This window comes from Zootermopsis nevadensis, unplaced genomic scaffold, assembly GCF_977971745.1.
Source record: "Zootermopsis nevadensis isolate Lab colony 2312 unplaced genomic scaffold, Znev_1.0 Znev_ptg000013l, whole genome shotgun sequence".
In the NCBI taxonomy this organism is placed as follows: domain Eukaryota; kingdom Metazoa; phylum Arthropoda; class Insecta; order Blattodea; family Termopsidae; genus Zootermopsis; species Zootermopsis nevadensis.
Window position 1 is genome coordinate 12,024,583 of NW_028259145.1, and position 17,211 is coordinate 12,041,793.

The window sequence follows — 17,211 nt, forward strand, 5'->3', positions numbered from 1 at the left end:
AACAATACCAAATACTAGCATAAACTTTAAGCATCTCATATCAGTATTCTCACTTCTCTGTCATTTTACTCGTCTCCTTAAAACCTCGTTTTCTGAGCATTCACACGTTTAAATTAGAATTCATTGCAAATCTAACGCGTTATTGACTTTACGCGGCAATAAATTATGTTCAGTAACTAACAACGATGTCTTAACTTCGACGGTGTCAATTTCGAGTGACGTGGAATCCATGAGAAAAAAACATCTTAATTGTGTTTATCAAAATGTGTAAAATGCATGCCAGATATTGGCTATTTCAACCTAGGACAACCGACGTATTTGATACCAAACTGTTTAATAACCACGGTGTGTATATAAGAAAATTACATATCATTAAGAAAAACAATGGATGTTATAAAATGTATGAGAGGCAAGCCTGCTGGAATTAAACAAAGTATTTATGCTTTAAATATTAATTCTAATATTATTATGAACAGAATCCGTGTTTTAATTAAAACTTGGTTCAAACAATACTGCAATTCTGTCATAAAAATTCACAATGTCTGTGAAATAGCTCATTTTCCCTGCCTTTCATTCCATGCGTTCTCAACTTCCCACCATTCATCATTATTCCAAGCAGTCGATAGATAGTTACAAAAAACTATTCCAAGATTTTCCTGAGCTTAAGAAAAACGATGGTTTATCACCAAAGTTCAGACACTTTATTCTTCGCGAGGAAATTCAATCTAGAACTGGTATCCCAATTAGTCTTATACTATATTCGCCAAGTAAATTTTCTATGTTTTTTTTTTTTTTGCTGTCTTCCATGCTACAAGTCATTATACATCTTAACTTCCTTATTTAACCATATAAGAAACGTGTATTTTCAATTTTTTTCAATGTATTTTCGAGAATAAATATTTTCACAGCATAACGCAACGTAGATAAACAAGTCACGAGTACTTTCATATGCAACGTATGCTTTATTGTTTGTTGATAGTATGAATATTGTTGTGTAGACTGTAATAACTGTCCTACATTCTTTGTAATATATCAGTCTAAACGTTTCAGCCGGTTAATCAACTAATCCACCAACCTAAGCACGTGCAAAATTTCTGTTTAAATATTCCCACAGTTAAACAAAGGTAAGTCACAGATTTTTACGTTATGATATATGTTTGTAGAGAGTCAAACCTGAAACATAAGCTATAGTAAAATGTGCCGGACATATCGGTGTTACAGGCTACGTGTAGTTCTTGCTTTCTGTTTATAGCAGCGTACAAAACAGAAAACAACAAATATACGGGTTATATATAAACAGGGAGAAAAACGTAGCAAGTCCAAAGCACATATCCGTATGCCATGATAAAAGCTACGCTTTTGATATGCAATCTCTATATCCATACTGTATTATAAACACAAACACGTTATTTGTTTTTATACAGACAAAAAAAACAAGTAATCTACAGGCAAGTTAACTGATTCCATCTGTAGTGTGTTGTACAGAAAGATCTACAGAACGAACGAGCAAATACCAGAAATCATAAAAACAATTAATGTGGTGTAACAAACAAAATATTATTACTGCTAATAAATAACTTAACTAAACTAAAATACTCTATTCATTTACACGCAGTAAACGCACACATTCCGATTTCAGAAACCGCGCGGTCTAAGGTGTAGGTCTTGGCCACTTGGATGCTGGGATCGCGGGTTCGAAACCTACTCGAGGCAAGGATATGTATCTGTCCGTGTCTTTCTGTGGTGTGCTGTCCTGTGTAGGTAGTGGGCCTTGCGTCGGGCCAACTCCTCGTCCAACGATTCCTATCAACTGTCGAAAAAACCTGTTCCGAAACCTCACATAAGGAGGCGATTTTCCAAGAACTATAAAGCCACAGGGACAGAAACACGCGACGTGGCCATTTTAATCACAGTAAAATACCTTTGGTGCCCAGCTCCCTCACTGATCTTCCCTTCCAATCCAGCACTTTCATGTATCAAGCCATGAAACTTCTTCTCAGTGGACGGTTTTGTGTGAAGATGAACATAATCAGAGCGATTCCTTCACTCCCTTCCCTTGTAGGACAAAGATAAGCTGACATTGTACCTGGCGACTGGACTGTTATGTGGGGGCTGGCGTGTTGAAATCCCGATGATCTGGACGGATCCTCCCGTTCCACAACAGATAACTGCTTGGTCACACAAAGCAGTAATCAGGTCCACACTGCTGTCTAAGACGGCAAAAGAAGGACAGGGCGGTTTGAACGCAACTCTCAGTGTTGGTACACTCTGGAGGTAGAGCCTTATTCACCAGTACTAAATTACTAGCAAAACGACTCGGACACCGACTGTAGTAAATTATGTTTCTTCCTGGGTTTTCCTTCACTTCAGGAAAATTCCAGAATCGCAGTAACGTAAAATATGTCAAGACAACTGCCTTAAATGTTTTTTTTTCCGAATTCATAATCTTCCTGTCACACAACGATGTATAATTTATAAAGGATATGACCTGTCATAAACAACGAAACGACAAACACAGCTTTTTCTTATCCAATTCTCTTCAGTATAACACTTATGATTCGATGACGTGCTTAAATAACCACAACGACAAACAGGAGCGGAGCGTGCATGTTAACTATGTTAGCCGCGTTAGTCCGGCTAACACTTTAAAAAACAAAGAAAATAGTATTTTATCTTACTTTCGTGGTTTAGTACTACTACACTACACTGGAATCGATCGGACAAAATGCCTCCAACCAGCCAGGCGTTGTAAGACAGCTAATTGAGCCTTACGCTCGTCGCAAACGTGAGCCTAATTAGGCCTCCTAATAATGTTTCCAGTTGATGGCCAAATTCGATTTTTCACCGTTGAATGGAAACAAGTGCAAAGACGTTACTGGATCAAAGTTTAACTGTGAGGACAATAATGGAACTGGCCTGGGAGATATTTACTGAACGGATAAATGAACTATCTCTCTTCCACGGAAACAGCTCGAACGCGTTAATACTTAACTGTCGCCATGACTGACAGGACAGACTGGATCGAACTTGTCTTGTTGTTTATGTCGGAACCTTATATTCGTGTACAGGAAAATCACTGGGTGACGTAATGCATCTGAGGAGAATTCCGACCCTCACTCTCTGAAAAGCTGTCTTGTGTGTGTACGTTAGCTGAAAGCACGAAGGCATCCCACTAATGGTCTGTCCCTTATTGCACTTAAAGATCTCCAACTTTCCGTCACAGGAGTGACCAAATACTTCGTGTCCATACACAGCAATTAATATACAAACAGTAAAGAATATTACATGAATTTTCTGATGTTAATTAAACACTGCATGCAAACTTCTGAACGCCAGTTATCTCTTAGCTTACGTACATTTCTTAAGGAGAAAGCAGACATTAGACAACAATGTTGTGAGTACCTGCGTTTGTGTTTCGCCCCCTTTCGTCTTTAAAGTAACTCTGTAAGAACGTTTTACCACTGGAGGTAGTGTTGATTGAAAGGATGAATGTATGGAGCAAATTTGGTGAAGTATACGTCTGCAGACACTGCAGAAAGCCGAAAAACCTGTCATGTACGTCCTTAGCAGCTGTCGCTCTTAGCAGAGCACACGCAATATGCTTAACGTCTCTTCCGGCCGTAAAATTGTTTGCAATTTCCAATATTGTAAAGTCTGCGTACCTCAGTGTTACATAGATACTGTCTCTAAAACATATACACACATCTACATCTTTGGGTATGGTAGTTAAATGCGACCAATAAAGCTCACTGGAAACACTATGTCTATGCAGGAAATTGGAAGGGTCGATCGTGGTAGCGGTGTAGGATCACGGTTTCGATTCCCGTTCGAGTCTTCTTGTGTTTTCCTCTGATGGTCTCATCTTCCCTCCGAGAATTTCATTGCTTACCTCTGTAAGGACTGAGACAACGTTAAACCCGTAACACCAAGGAAGTCGAAAGCAGTCAAGAAGTAATTTTCATAACACCCATGGCCCGAAATATCTCTCGATGAGCTGAATCTCTGTATCTAAGCACCGCAGTGGAATTAAAATTCCATCCTAGGTTACGGGTCTGTTTAAATCTATAGCAAAGTTCCAGCTGCTGTGTATCCCTGTTCCTAGATGCCCTCATGTGACGACGACGCTTTTAGCGTTAACAGCCCAGCGCTCAAAGTGCGGGACCATCACAGCGATCCTCGAGTAACACAATTCTTAAGATGAAAACACCAACTCTGAGGCAGAAAAGTCTAACTCAGTTCATTTTTCACATACTCGCCATGACACAGCCGCCACTTCACTGTTTGTTCTCGGATCATTCAATTCAACGTTCAAGCGTCTTGCCGAGGGTTAGGATAAATATGTAAATTATATTAATATGAACTATGATTCCTGTAGGCTACTGTATTTAAGAGGAATGAAGTTACAAGAGAATGGAGAGGAATGCGTAATGAAGAGAGTAATATTTTTACTTCACGTCAAATGTTATTATAATGATATTAAGCAAGACGATGTGGGCAGTCATACAACACGCATGAGGAGACAAGGAACAAGTACAAAATTTTGATAGTACAGCCTGAAGTTAAATTTTGACGGCTCATTGTAAGCTGTTTATATTATTTCAGTGTTGAGGACTTATTCATAGACGAGAACGTGATGTTATAATGAATCTGAAGGAGACAGACTGGGAAGGTGTAAACTGAATTCATCCGGCTCAATGTAGAACCTGTGACAGGTTCTTGTGAACATGGTAATGAACCTACGGATTAAATGAAATACGAGAAACATCTTGAATAGCGGATAGACTGTTAGCTTCTCAAGAACTATGTTCCACGGAGTTAATTACACACACATTCACAATTATGCACAGTACCGTAAATTTCACTTCCTTTAGAACACAGCTATAAAATTAAATTAAGTTCCGAAGATTATCCGATGAGGGAGCTGCGTGAAGAGCTCTTCTGAGGAGTTGCTCACTCAGCTACAGCTGTCATTTGAACTCGTTTTAATCTATGTTAAATTCGAAGTTCGAATCAACATTTCGTCATATCAACAAATTAATTACTCCTTCCAGTGTCTCAAGCGCTCAACGATTCTACATTTTAGATTTACAAATTAAGCTGTAGCTACGCACGGGAAGGAATTTTATTACGACCAGCCGGTTTATACGAGAAAATGGGAAATGAGATTTAGGCCAACGGGAAATGTAGTTTCGTGTTGCGGTTCAAGGATAAGCTAAGGATTATTGTTATTTACATAAAGTGTGCAGTGTTTTGCAAGTAACATAGAATGAAAGTTAAAATAATAAGATTATGGTACAAGAGTTCGTTTCTCGGCTGTGATTAGAAAATTATTCTTCCAAATTGAGACAACTCTACATTTCTGCTAACAATTTCAAGCGTCTACACATGACCTGAATCTTATTTAAGTGACCAGCCAAGTAATTCTAATAGAAAAGAAACAAGAACTAAATATAGTATTTTCATGGTAATATTTTTCCGAAAGTGGCCACTCAAGTATTCTTTTATCCAACAGCGCTTTGTTAATTCCGCAGATTGCATATGGTCGAATGGTTATTAAATCACTTAGAAAGAGACGGGCAGGTTATTTAGAACGTATAAAATAGATTAGAAATATATAGAAAATTGTAGTTGGAAAACCCATACAAGTTGTTAAAATGTTATAATCGTGATTATAACAATATTAACTTGTATTATTAATATTATTATTTTCCAATTTCGCTGTATCACATAGGCCTAATCGCACAAATTATTTATTTTGTGGTTAAAATGTGATCTAAATTTTTGTCACCATTATTTATAAATTCATAATTTCAGTTGGTGTACATTTACATGTACAAATATTCTAGGAAATATGTTTCATTACACTAGTATTAGAAACGAGAAAATTATTCTAGTTTAAATGATTCAGACACGTGTCTTCTCAGAATTAATTTAACCATTCTGCAGTTATTTTGTTAAAGTACACACTGTTTCAAAACGCAGATAGCGAGCAGTCCATCACTATAACGGGACATTCGCATGCTACGTGCAACCAAACATGGTTTCTTACTTTCATAGAACACAATTTATAAGAGTTTCGAAACAAAGTGACCAGAAGATATTTCGGTTTAAGAAGATCAAGTAAATTAATAGTTTAGGACAGTCCATAACGAGAAACCTCATAAACTGTTAAGGTCACCCAGTCTAGTTAGGAAAGTTGAATCTAGGTGACTACACTGGGCTGGAGGAGACAATTACATACACAATTTTGATAAAAAACTTCTTAAAGTTGTTTACTATGAAGACCGAGATGGACACGCAATGTAAATATTAAGATGGGACAGGCTATAAGGGAGGGAGGCCGGTGGGACTATCCCAGAATCATGTCTAATGGCGGGCTTAGTATCAGCGGTCTTGAAACCTTCATGATTTTCTACAACAGAGTAAGAAAGTTAGCTGGCTACCACAGCATAAAGCACGTCTTCGTGTTCAACCTCTAACAGAAAATAAAACAAAAATGTGCTTATACAAAATTTTGGCAATTTAATCCTGCATGATAGTTCCTCCTTTGCACATTTGAGATATTTTTCGCGCTGCACCGTAAGCGAAGAACAGTTTCCTACGAGGTAGGCAACTCGCATGGCCACGGAGTCATTACTCTTTTTATTGGTACTCCAAGCAATGACTCTACGCATAGACCGAACCAATATTTGTTATTCAACCCCAAGATAATTGCTACGTCGGGGCGTGACCCCCAGCGATTGTTGCTGCAAGAGTTTTGCCCACCGGATAACTCTCTTTTGCCTCGGTCAGAAGACAGTAATTGTACCTTTTTACATTTATCAACCTCTTTCACAAACGTTGCCTTCTAGTCTCCATTTTGTATATATCTAAAACGGCAACTTACTCTGACGAAATGTAAACAGCTGAGCAATGAACAGTCGAAATTTCGTTTAACAACTGAAAGCATAATGGGATTTAACAGCTATGTTACAGCGAAAAATCAAAATTTTCCCTAACAGCTTCTTGGAGAATTAATCTGTTTCTCAGAATAAACTAAGATTATTTTTCTAAACGTCATTAGAAAACTGATGGCATAGAAGGCGTGGAATATAAGAAATACATACAAAAGTTTAGTCAGAAAATCTGAAGGGAAGTGACTTCTTGGGAGCCTTATAAATAGGTTGCGGAATAATATCAAAATCCCATCTTACATAAATATACTATGACAATGTGAATTCTATTCGTCTGGTTAGAACAGGCTCAAATGGCAGACTCGTGTGAATAAGGTGATGAAGCCTCTGATTATATAAAATGCGGGTAATTTACTTTCTACCTGACCAAATACAGAAGGCCCCTGTTCTATGAAGTTAGACTTAGGGGAAAGAACCCCAAACTGACCAGCGGTTTTCAGTTCAAAACCCTTGATACATATGAATAATAAGAAAGCCATTGCTAAAACAGCCATAAAGGTTGAATTCCCGAAGACTGGTGAAAGCACGTCTCAAAACATTATTGTCATCAGTCTGAAAGGGGCTGGACAAAGGCGAACAAAATCACGTAACGTAAGACTTAACCTAACTCGCTTTCAACTTTGTTACAAACTGTGGGTCATGTAACAAGACAAATATACTACCACTTCAAAGGACGCATAAATCACGAGTATTAAAAAACTGAGAAATGCAAACCAGTTATAGCACCACAACTTGCAACTCATTTCTATCTTAACATTCGGTGTAGGTTATATAATAAAGAATTCGTAAGAAACTTTAAAACAACACCGGGACAGGGAATATTCCTTTTATCCTAGTGTACTACATATAATGTTTTCGATAATATTGCTCATATTTATTAAATAACAGCAATTTCATTATAAACCTCCATTAATTTATAGTTCAAAATTAAAAACATGATTAAAAAACTGTTTATCATTATTCCCCCGTATTTATGCTGTTTGTAGGGTTCAGGAAATCGGATACACTGACCAGCTGATCAACTGACTCATCAACCAACTCCGCTGAATAGAATCCTTTTTAGGAACTGACAGTCGCTCAGTTAGTCTAGATCTGGAACTTCCTCTCATTTTATGGACCGTAGATCCGTTACTGTCTCACCACTGTACTCTATTCTGAAGCACTTTAATCCGGTCCACATCCTCCCACTGCTTTTAAAGAACCATCGTTCTAAACAAACTGTAGCCGGACATTTTTGAGGGAAGTCAGTTTTAAAACTTGAATTTTTAGAAGAACAATGGGCGGGCTGCTCAGCCTGGTGGGGATTTCAGTGGAGGTGTTTTGGTTCCCACTACACCCATGCTATTAACTGTTGGCGTGACTAACGTTCAGTTGTTGCAGTTGCTGTTTGAGAGCAGTCGCATGTCAGTGTCTCCGTGTACTATCACAAAAGATTTAAATAAAGTTTTAGAAGTAGCTATTACAGAAAAAATCACTTTGAATGCATCCCAGTATCCTTGAGATGACCTCATGTTTCTGTTCACCAAGGCTATCTGAAAAGTAGATCAGTGGTTTCGGTCGCAATACGTCTCCCAAATTGTATCTACATTTCAGTTCCTTTGAGGCTGATGACGATACGAAACACTGGGATTAAGAATGTGAAACTGCGTACGAAGATGAGTTGTAAACATTCCTACTACTTTTAATAATATATTTATTGTATAATAAATTTTTCAGTTAGGACAGTGGTGGGAAACTGAGATTACATTTGGAAGAATAAAATAGTTGGAATCTGTAGTGATGTAAATTATGTACAGAAATTAACCATTAAATTGTTTCAGTATTAGCTTATTGAGTCTGGCATTCTCGTCTTAGACAACGAAACATTTGGACTAAAGAAGGCGTCATCCTCAGAGTACTTTTGTTACATAAAAACGTGCTTGTCAGATGTTACACAAAAACGTGGCTCTTATACTATGACAAATACATTATTCTTTACAATTCTGTGACGATTTAAATACATGATACAAACAATCGAGAGTTAAGAATTGTAGAGAGTATAACATTTCTATTTTTAAAATATTAAGTAATCTTTAACCTCTCGACTAATACTGCCTATTTGTCAGTGTTAACAAAAGAGCGTAGTTAATTTCAAAACTAGGCTGCAGCTAGCTTGTTCATCTGAACGAACAACGTTTCGTTTAAACGACAAATCGCCTCGTCATATCGTCCCTGAGGGTATACTGAACGTTTACCGAAACTTCAGCTCCCAGGCGAAGATGTTACATGAGAAGTTCTAAGATTTCCCATTCGTTCATACTTTCGGAGCTTTGCATCCCAGACCAAGCACAGCAACTTTGAAATTTATTAGCTTTATAACATAACTTTGGTTTTACGGGGTCCAGGCTCAAAACCGCAACATGTTTGTAATATACCTCAGATTTTGTTTTTCGCGTTACTGCTGTACGATGTTCGCTAAAGTTTGCTCGGTTCTCCGTTGAGATTATACGTGGTTCTTAAGTTTGCGTTATATATACAGTTCGAGTAATTGTCCCAGTGCTCATTCACATACGATATAAACAGGCTGCTCCAAAATTTCGTATTTTTTAACCCTTATCGATATTAAATGTTTGGAAATTCTTAATTAAGTACTTTAATGCATTCTGTGTAACGTCATTAGCATTTCAGAATCTCAATTAAAATTCCCTTTAATGTAGACAACGAAAGTAACCTACTCTGATGTATTTAGCTTTCAAGATAGAAATTAGCGTAAGATTATTTGGTAACTCAACTTTGTGTCAAATATCCTTCTTTAAAAATGCAGTGTTATAGCACAGTCTGAAAATAGAGTAACATGTCTGTGCCTTCTCTAAGGTAGAGATCTCTAAAATACGAATATGTTTGCATCAAAGAATTCTGATAGAACTATGATCGCTGACGTATGAACACAGGGAATATGCAAATTGTTTTTAACTTTTTAAGACTGTTTTATCGTTTTGACCATGTCCCCCATCACCCTGACATGCAGCACGCCAAGTCGCGTCAGTGGAGACGACATCCAATTAGATGCTTGATAGTGCGCAACGGACAGACGAAGAGACCGGATGCTAAATCGAGCACAACTTCGTAGGAAAACTCTGTCAAGCGATCAAGAAATGATCAGTTCCGGCCCCGTTTTCTTTGTAACACGTGCTTCTGCATTCATCACCAGGGCAGTAAACACCCTTGAAACGTCGGCCAATTTCTACCTGATTTCAAGGCACAATATCCAAAATGACAGCCATATTCATAGTCGCCCTCGCGGTGAGAACCTGAAATCTAACACAGGAAGAATTCTACTTTTACACGGCTGGAATAGGCCTGATGATAAATGATCTAAAATAATGTGAATTGCACTGTATCAACTGCACGCGTCGAACAGCGTTACCTTCATGCACACTTGAGCTACGAAAGGACCATTCAATTTGTTTTCCAGCGAGTAAAATTTAATCAAACACGGTAACTCTGTTGTTGAGAAAAGTCGTAATTTAGTTTTTCAACATTCATAAAAACATTACTTTTTAAATAAAACGATTAATATTTATAAAAAACTCTAGGCAGAAAGACAAACAAACACTTATAAACTCTGAATCAGGCATTTGAAAAGCATATTCTAACAGCAGGTATATTTTTATTAGCATTTAGAGCTTCGATTTAATAGATTACATAACTTTTTAATGGGCATATTACGTGTATAAGAAACTAAACATTGTCTTTTGTTGTTTTCAACGTAACCCATCTTATTCGTCAGTTTTATTATGTAAACCACGTGCATATCAAGTGGAACTTCTAGTTTCCATTTCATTTGTCACTTGAGATATTATATATTACTTAGAACCTGTGAGTAAGTTTTGGGCGCTCTTAATATCCTCACTACACAATATGGTGGAAAAAGATTTTGTATCAATATCGATCTCTACTAAACACCCTAAGGAGTAGAGTAGTCGAAGAGAAGATAATGACTCAGCGGCGTTTCAAGGAATTCGAAGGTTTATTATCGTATTCAAAACAGTCGGCCACTGAGACATATAAATCCAATCCACGACTTTACAACTCTTTCTTTAAAATTAATTTTATCGTATCTCTCCATCTATCCGTAGGTCTCCTAAGTTACTTTTCCATTTAGGTTTCAAGACCAAAAACATGTATGCATTTTCCATATTTTGAATCCAAAAACAAATTCTTAATTAGACTTTTACTTTAAATAACAAATATGGGCCTTCTTTATAGAAAATAATGACACGGAAAACAACTGTACCAAATCCAAGACGACGATGAGAAAAATATTATACTTTTAAATAAGACAAAAGAGATATTTATTTTAAATGCTATAGCAGTAATGTACGAGTTAAAAGGAACAGTAATGAAGAATTCCAAGCTGAAAAATAGGGAACGGATTAGCGGCAATTCTCAGGATTTTAACGTTTCCCGTTAAATTTGTCACATTATAACACATTATTAAAATATATTATGATGAGAGATTTTAAACTCCTCTCACGTACAAGACAGAACTCAGGACCAGAAATCTGGTATATCGGGGAATATAATTTTTGCGTCTTCATTGTTTTGCAAGCCTCGAGTAATGCTGGATAACCTACACCAGTCCATTCTATAATCTGTTTGTTAGTTTTTAGTTTATCATCGCCATGGATTCCTGCCTAACAACAGAATACTGAACATTATGAAATGTGCCGAACTTCCTGTTCTGTATACTCTGTATGACATGTTCGTATTTAACTTGCATAGGCACGTTCACATTCATATGTTTACAATAGCTTATTACTTACAGTGAAATGGGTCCGATTTTGTATAGGAAACTCTTTGTGATTGATGTGAAGTTTACTTCCGCAAAATTCTCCAAAATTCATAGAAAATATCCCTTAAACAAAATCCTTCCCGATCTGTCCAAGACACGGTCTATCTGAGAGGCCTCCCAATTCATTATTTACCTATTATCTATTATTCGAAGCTGCACAAACTTTGCTACCGACAGCATCGTTGAATAAAACACAAATAAAAATCAATGCAGTGTATAATCTCATTTTTTGTTTGGTATATGGGTTATAAAGCCATGCAGATTTCGTGTGATTATTAACGTTTCGGAGGAAAGTTCTGCCTCCATCTTCGCTGTAAATGTCCCAATCGCATTTACTTCTTTGTATGATTACATCTACTCCCATGTAGGGGCTTTCCATGATTAATTCTTGTTTCTTAGAGAAAAGGTATTTATGAATGGTTGAAATGTTTCTGTATACGCCCATCAGATATCTGTGTAGGATACATACATACACCCTTCAATGAAATCAGAATCGTTTCCGCTTGACCTCTCCAATTCAATACCTCGAATACCACAAAGCTTTCCCGTCACCAGCGCGAAACTCAACAGGCAGCAGAACTCATAATAGTTTCCAGTACGCTTCAGAAACTGGTCACATCTGTCGGTGACTTACAGGCATACAATAACAATTCAGATTTTGTGTATAAACTCCCTCTGCAGCTGTAAATAAAATACGTCGTAATTGTGACTGGTGATTTCATTAGCAGGGAAGTTCGTTTAAGTCGCAAAAGTTACCCAGAAGTCGTTGTGGGAATCACAACTGTATGCTAACAAACACAACTCAGAGATGAGAGATAAGTTTGGTAATTATATTTCTGGTTAACTAAGAGCGGAATCTGTATAGAGATAAACCGTTGCTGCCGCAGAACAAGTCGAGTGGCACTTATGGCAGAATCCAAGGACACTTTACTACCAGTTTGCCTTAATTTACGAAGTCTTTTCATTTACCCACAACGAAACCAGTGTCCACAATAATCAGCTCTTTCCTAGTATTACGCACTATTTACCTTTTTGATACTTAGCAGCTTTTCGGCTTTTATAAATAAAAAATATAACAGGAAATAAATTCCGACGTCATTTTTAATGGATAAACGACAAAAACAAACTCATAAATAAATAAATTAATTAATTAATACACAATACACAAATCATGAAATTATTACAGACGACAACGGTAGGAAACATACTCAAGACCGTATGAAATGTAAAAAGTGTGTTTAACTGTGTCACAGAGAAGAAACGTGATTATTTGTTGTTTGTTTAATGCTGATACAAGAAGCTCAGGTTATATAACGTCGAATGGTATGTTAATTAGTGAATAACGACCTGGAAACAATGTGGAAAAAGCGGCCGTGGCTTATTTAACGCACTTTCCTGGGTAATGTTTACCAAAGTAACCATAAAATACCTCATAATAGAACACATGCAGTACATTAAATATATAAGGTTAGTTACAATATAAAATTAGCAACAGTCAATGACTGAAATATAGAAAATGTAAACTATGAATCTTATTGATTAAGTTAACGTTAGAGTTATCAGTATAAAACAGACGTGTTGGAATAACCTGTTTCTGTCTTCAGCTGTTCCACAAACGCTAACAAAATGTCAATCTTTGAGCCAATAGAACAGTGCCGGAATAATTCATTCAATTCCAGCACTCCGGTACGTCAAAGTTTCAAATTTTACTTTACTACTAATGTCGACATTAGGGAGCCAGTAATGTGGAGGCTAATAGTTAGTGTCCGTCATATCTGTCTAATACTATTTACCACAGCACGCATACATGATCATAAACAGAATTTGCGTCCATACATTTAGGTACTTAGCAGGAAAACATGCAGGATGTTCCACGAAACGTCCGCAATACTTCGGGCGGTTATTCGCAGTGTTATTTTGAGTATAAAATGTTGTATCAGCATAGGTAGAAATAATAACAGTTACATTTCCATTATGATTCTGTCCTACCCCCACTATTCTTCTAAATCACTTGCACGTGTGGTGCTGTCTCGGCGACAAAAATCATTGGACCATTCGTTCCTAAGGGTCGTTTAACATCAGACTACTGCCTGAATTTCCTATAGAACGAGCTGCAGAACGACGTCGCTGTACCTCATTTCGAAAAACAAGTCATAAAGTACTGACGTCGGTGATATGAAAGTTGTTGCTTCGGTCGTGGAGGTCTGCCTAACAACCACCGTCCGTCAGAAATCGACGACACGAGATGATTTCGACCCACGTTGATTCAACATTTTTCACTCAAAATACGCCAATGAAAAACCATCCAAATTCTGCAAACATTTCGTGGGAGACTGTATTAAAAATAAACAACCGTTTATTACATCGTCCTGAAATTCCGATACTAAAGTTGCTGTCGACACTTTTCACACTAGACGTATGAATTAGTAACGCATTAAAGTGTTTTAAGATATGCATAGGACTTGAATCTTGTCTATTCAGCATCCTGTTACTTCTCAGCTTAGTATCGACCATGATCTGTCTCCAACAAACTAGAAGGCGTAATCGCCCTATTTATATCAATTGCCATCCTGCTCCTTATAACCTTACGCCATTGAGGGTGCAGGAAATTACGATCTGCTAATTTCAAGTCCTTCAAGAAGCAGCCTTCAGGCGACCGTTACACACAGAAAAAATTAACCATGTTGCGGTAGAATATTTCTTATTAACTTGTAGAATGTAACATTTGGGATCTACGCATACATGATTATAATTCCTTCTGTATTAGGATTAATAAGTGAGCACTGGTGTATATCTGTTACCGATGAAGTCTGCAAGAAGCCAATAGGTCCTATCTAAGAAATTTTGTTTATCTCCCCTTAACACACAAACCCATCAGAAATAAAACAACGTTATACAAGCTAAAACCACAAAATTCTTTTAGTTTGAAATTTAGTGCAATTTGTGGAATCTATAATGTATAAAGACGACGTAAATAATTTATTACTTAAATGGAGTACATTTTCGAAATAAATAACCTGAATGTCGGTGTGTATAATTAATTAAATATATATTAATAAAAACAATACACATAAATCTGGAGGCAATTTGCTTTGGTATTTCATAGACGAAATGTAACATATATTGCAAACAAATTCTATCAGCTCTTTGATTTAGAAGAAAAGGTGGTTCTGCAGCCCTTCTATAAATGTATCTCTGACTGTCGATTCGCTATTACTGGTAAAACCAATATGCTGAGATTTTAGAGACAATGTTTTCATATAATAACCACCCGAATTGTTTCCAATGGAGATCCATTTAATTCTGAGATTAAATATCGTAAAATGTGGGTGATCTTTAAAGAGGAAAATAAGCTCGTTTTAAGTGCGACAATTTTATGTTCGGGCTATAAATATTCCACCTAAAACCAGTGGACCTATATTTTATCTTTGTCAGTGTGTTCTGTTTTCATACCACGGGCCATAATTTGCTGCAATTAAATTTGAAGCTTCCAACCCGTGTTTGTGTTTACCTCCGCGTTGCCTTCCTGTAGGTTATTTCTGGAATTACGCAGAGCGCGACTCTCCTGCGTTCACGAGAATTCGCGAATTTGATGACCGATCTAAAATCACACTTCAAATGCACTAGAAGGAAAACCATGAAGTTTTAGCCATATTGGACGCCATATTGTTCGCAATTTATATTGTTCCTGAATCATTGTTACGGCAGTTAAATAAAAAAGATTACAAAGACTTAAAAGAAATGAAAACCACTCATAAATCGAACACTTGCCGAGTTACAAAGAGATGGGAGGACAATATTAAAATATATCTAATTCTTACGATGATTCGAGTATATAAAACTGTCAAGAATAAAAGGGGTCATTAGTCGCCATTAGAATTAAGAAATATCTATTATAGGAAAGTAGTATAAAGTAGAATAACAGCAGCAAATAAAATATATTTTGCGTTAAAAGGGATTATGAAATCTAATTGTGTACATAAAAGCAGTAAAATAAGGATATATAAGACCATCATCAGAAGTATCCTCTGCTATGCAAGTGAGCTCTGGACACTGACAAAGAAAACAGAAATGATGCTGGGCGCACTTGAAAGGAAGATTTTGAGAAGAATCTTTGGACCAGTACAGGAAAACTCAAAGTGGAGGATACGCTACAATCATGAGCTATATAGACTATATAAAAGTGATGATACAGTAACTCACATTAAACTGAGAAGGTTGGAATGGGCTGGACATGTCTACAGGATGGAAGAGTATAGGATACCCAACAAAATATTGGAAGGAACAATATATGGGAGAAGGCCAGTGGGAAGACCTAAAGGTAGATGGCTGGATGCAGTGACGACTGACTCCAGAAATCTCCTTTGAACAGCAGCTTGGAGAAGGATAGCGTTGGATAGAGAGAATTGGAGGAAGAAGATAGAGGAGGCTAGGGCTCGATTTTGGACTGTTACGCCATAGTAGTAGTAGTAGTAGTAGTAGTAGTAGTAGTAGTAGTAGTAGTAGTAGTAGTAGTAGTAGTAGTAGTAGTAGTAGTAGTAGTATAGGAAAACTAGTCGATGGTTAAGTAGTTTGATGCTATGCTATGTGACGAAAAGTTATGAATTACACTTTGTAAAGGCTTGTATTAAAAAGTGCATCTTGATTTAAAGTTTTATGCTATTAATAGTGTTGTCACACTAAAGATTTTGGTACATTTATTTCGCTATCTGCAGTTTATTTAACAGCACTGTCACCTTTTCAGACTAGTGCAGGGTCGAATGAAAGGATTATTAATTAATAATAAATAGTAAAATATATTAAATGAACTGGTAACGAAATAATTTAAGGTACTAGTGGGGCATGCACCTGGAGGGACCAAGGAAAATTACAAAAAGTATCAGTCAGAATAGCCAGTCATGGGCACCTACTGAATATAGATCACTAGTTAGTCAAATAACGAATTGCTTCTAAGTAGTCAACCGCGGTAAGGAGAACAAATGAACGGATACACAAAGAAAATTAAACTGGATCTAATGGAAATAAGTTGCGGTTATAAAGTCAGATGGAACTCGTTTCTAGTAGAGTTAAATTACAATTCGTTTTATTAGTGATGTCCAACTTATCACAGTTTAAAATTACTCATTGTCAGGACTTTTTACATCGTCTACTCTTTAAAACCCACGACGTTTCGGAGGCTGGTTCTGTCTCCGTCTTCAGGTGACATAGATAGCTCTATCTAAGGGACCCAACAGAGTAGGTACCTCTCACCTGAAGACGAAGACAGTACCAGCCTCCGAAACGTCGTCGGTTTTAAAGAACAGATGATGGAAAAAGTCCTGACAATGAATAATTTTAAGTGCAATCTACCGTCGTCAAAAACCTTCAGAATTTAATTATCACAGTTTAATATTCGGTAGTTAAGAAATAGATAAGTATGAAATT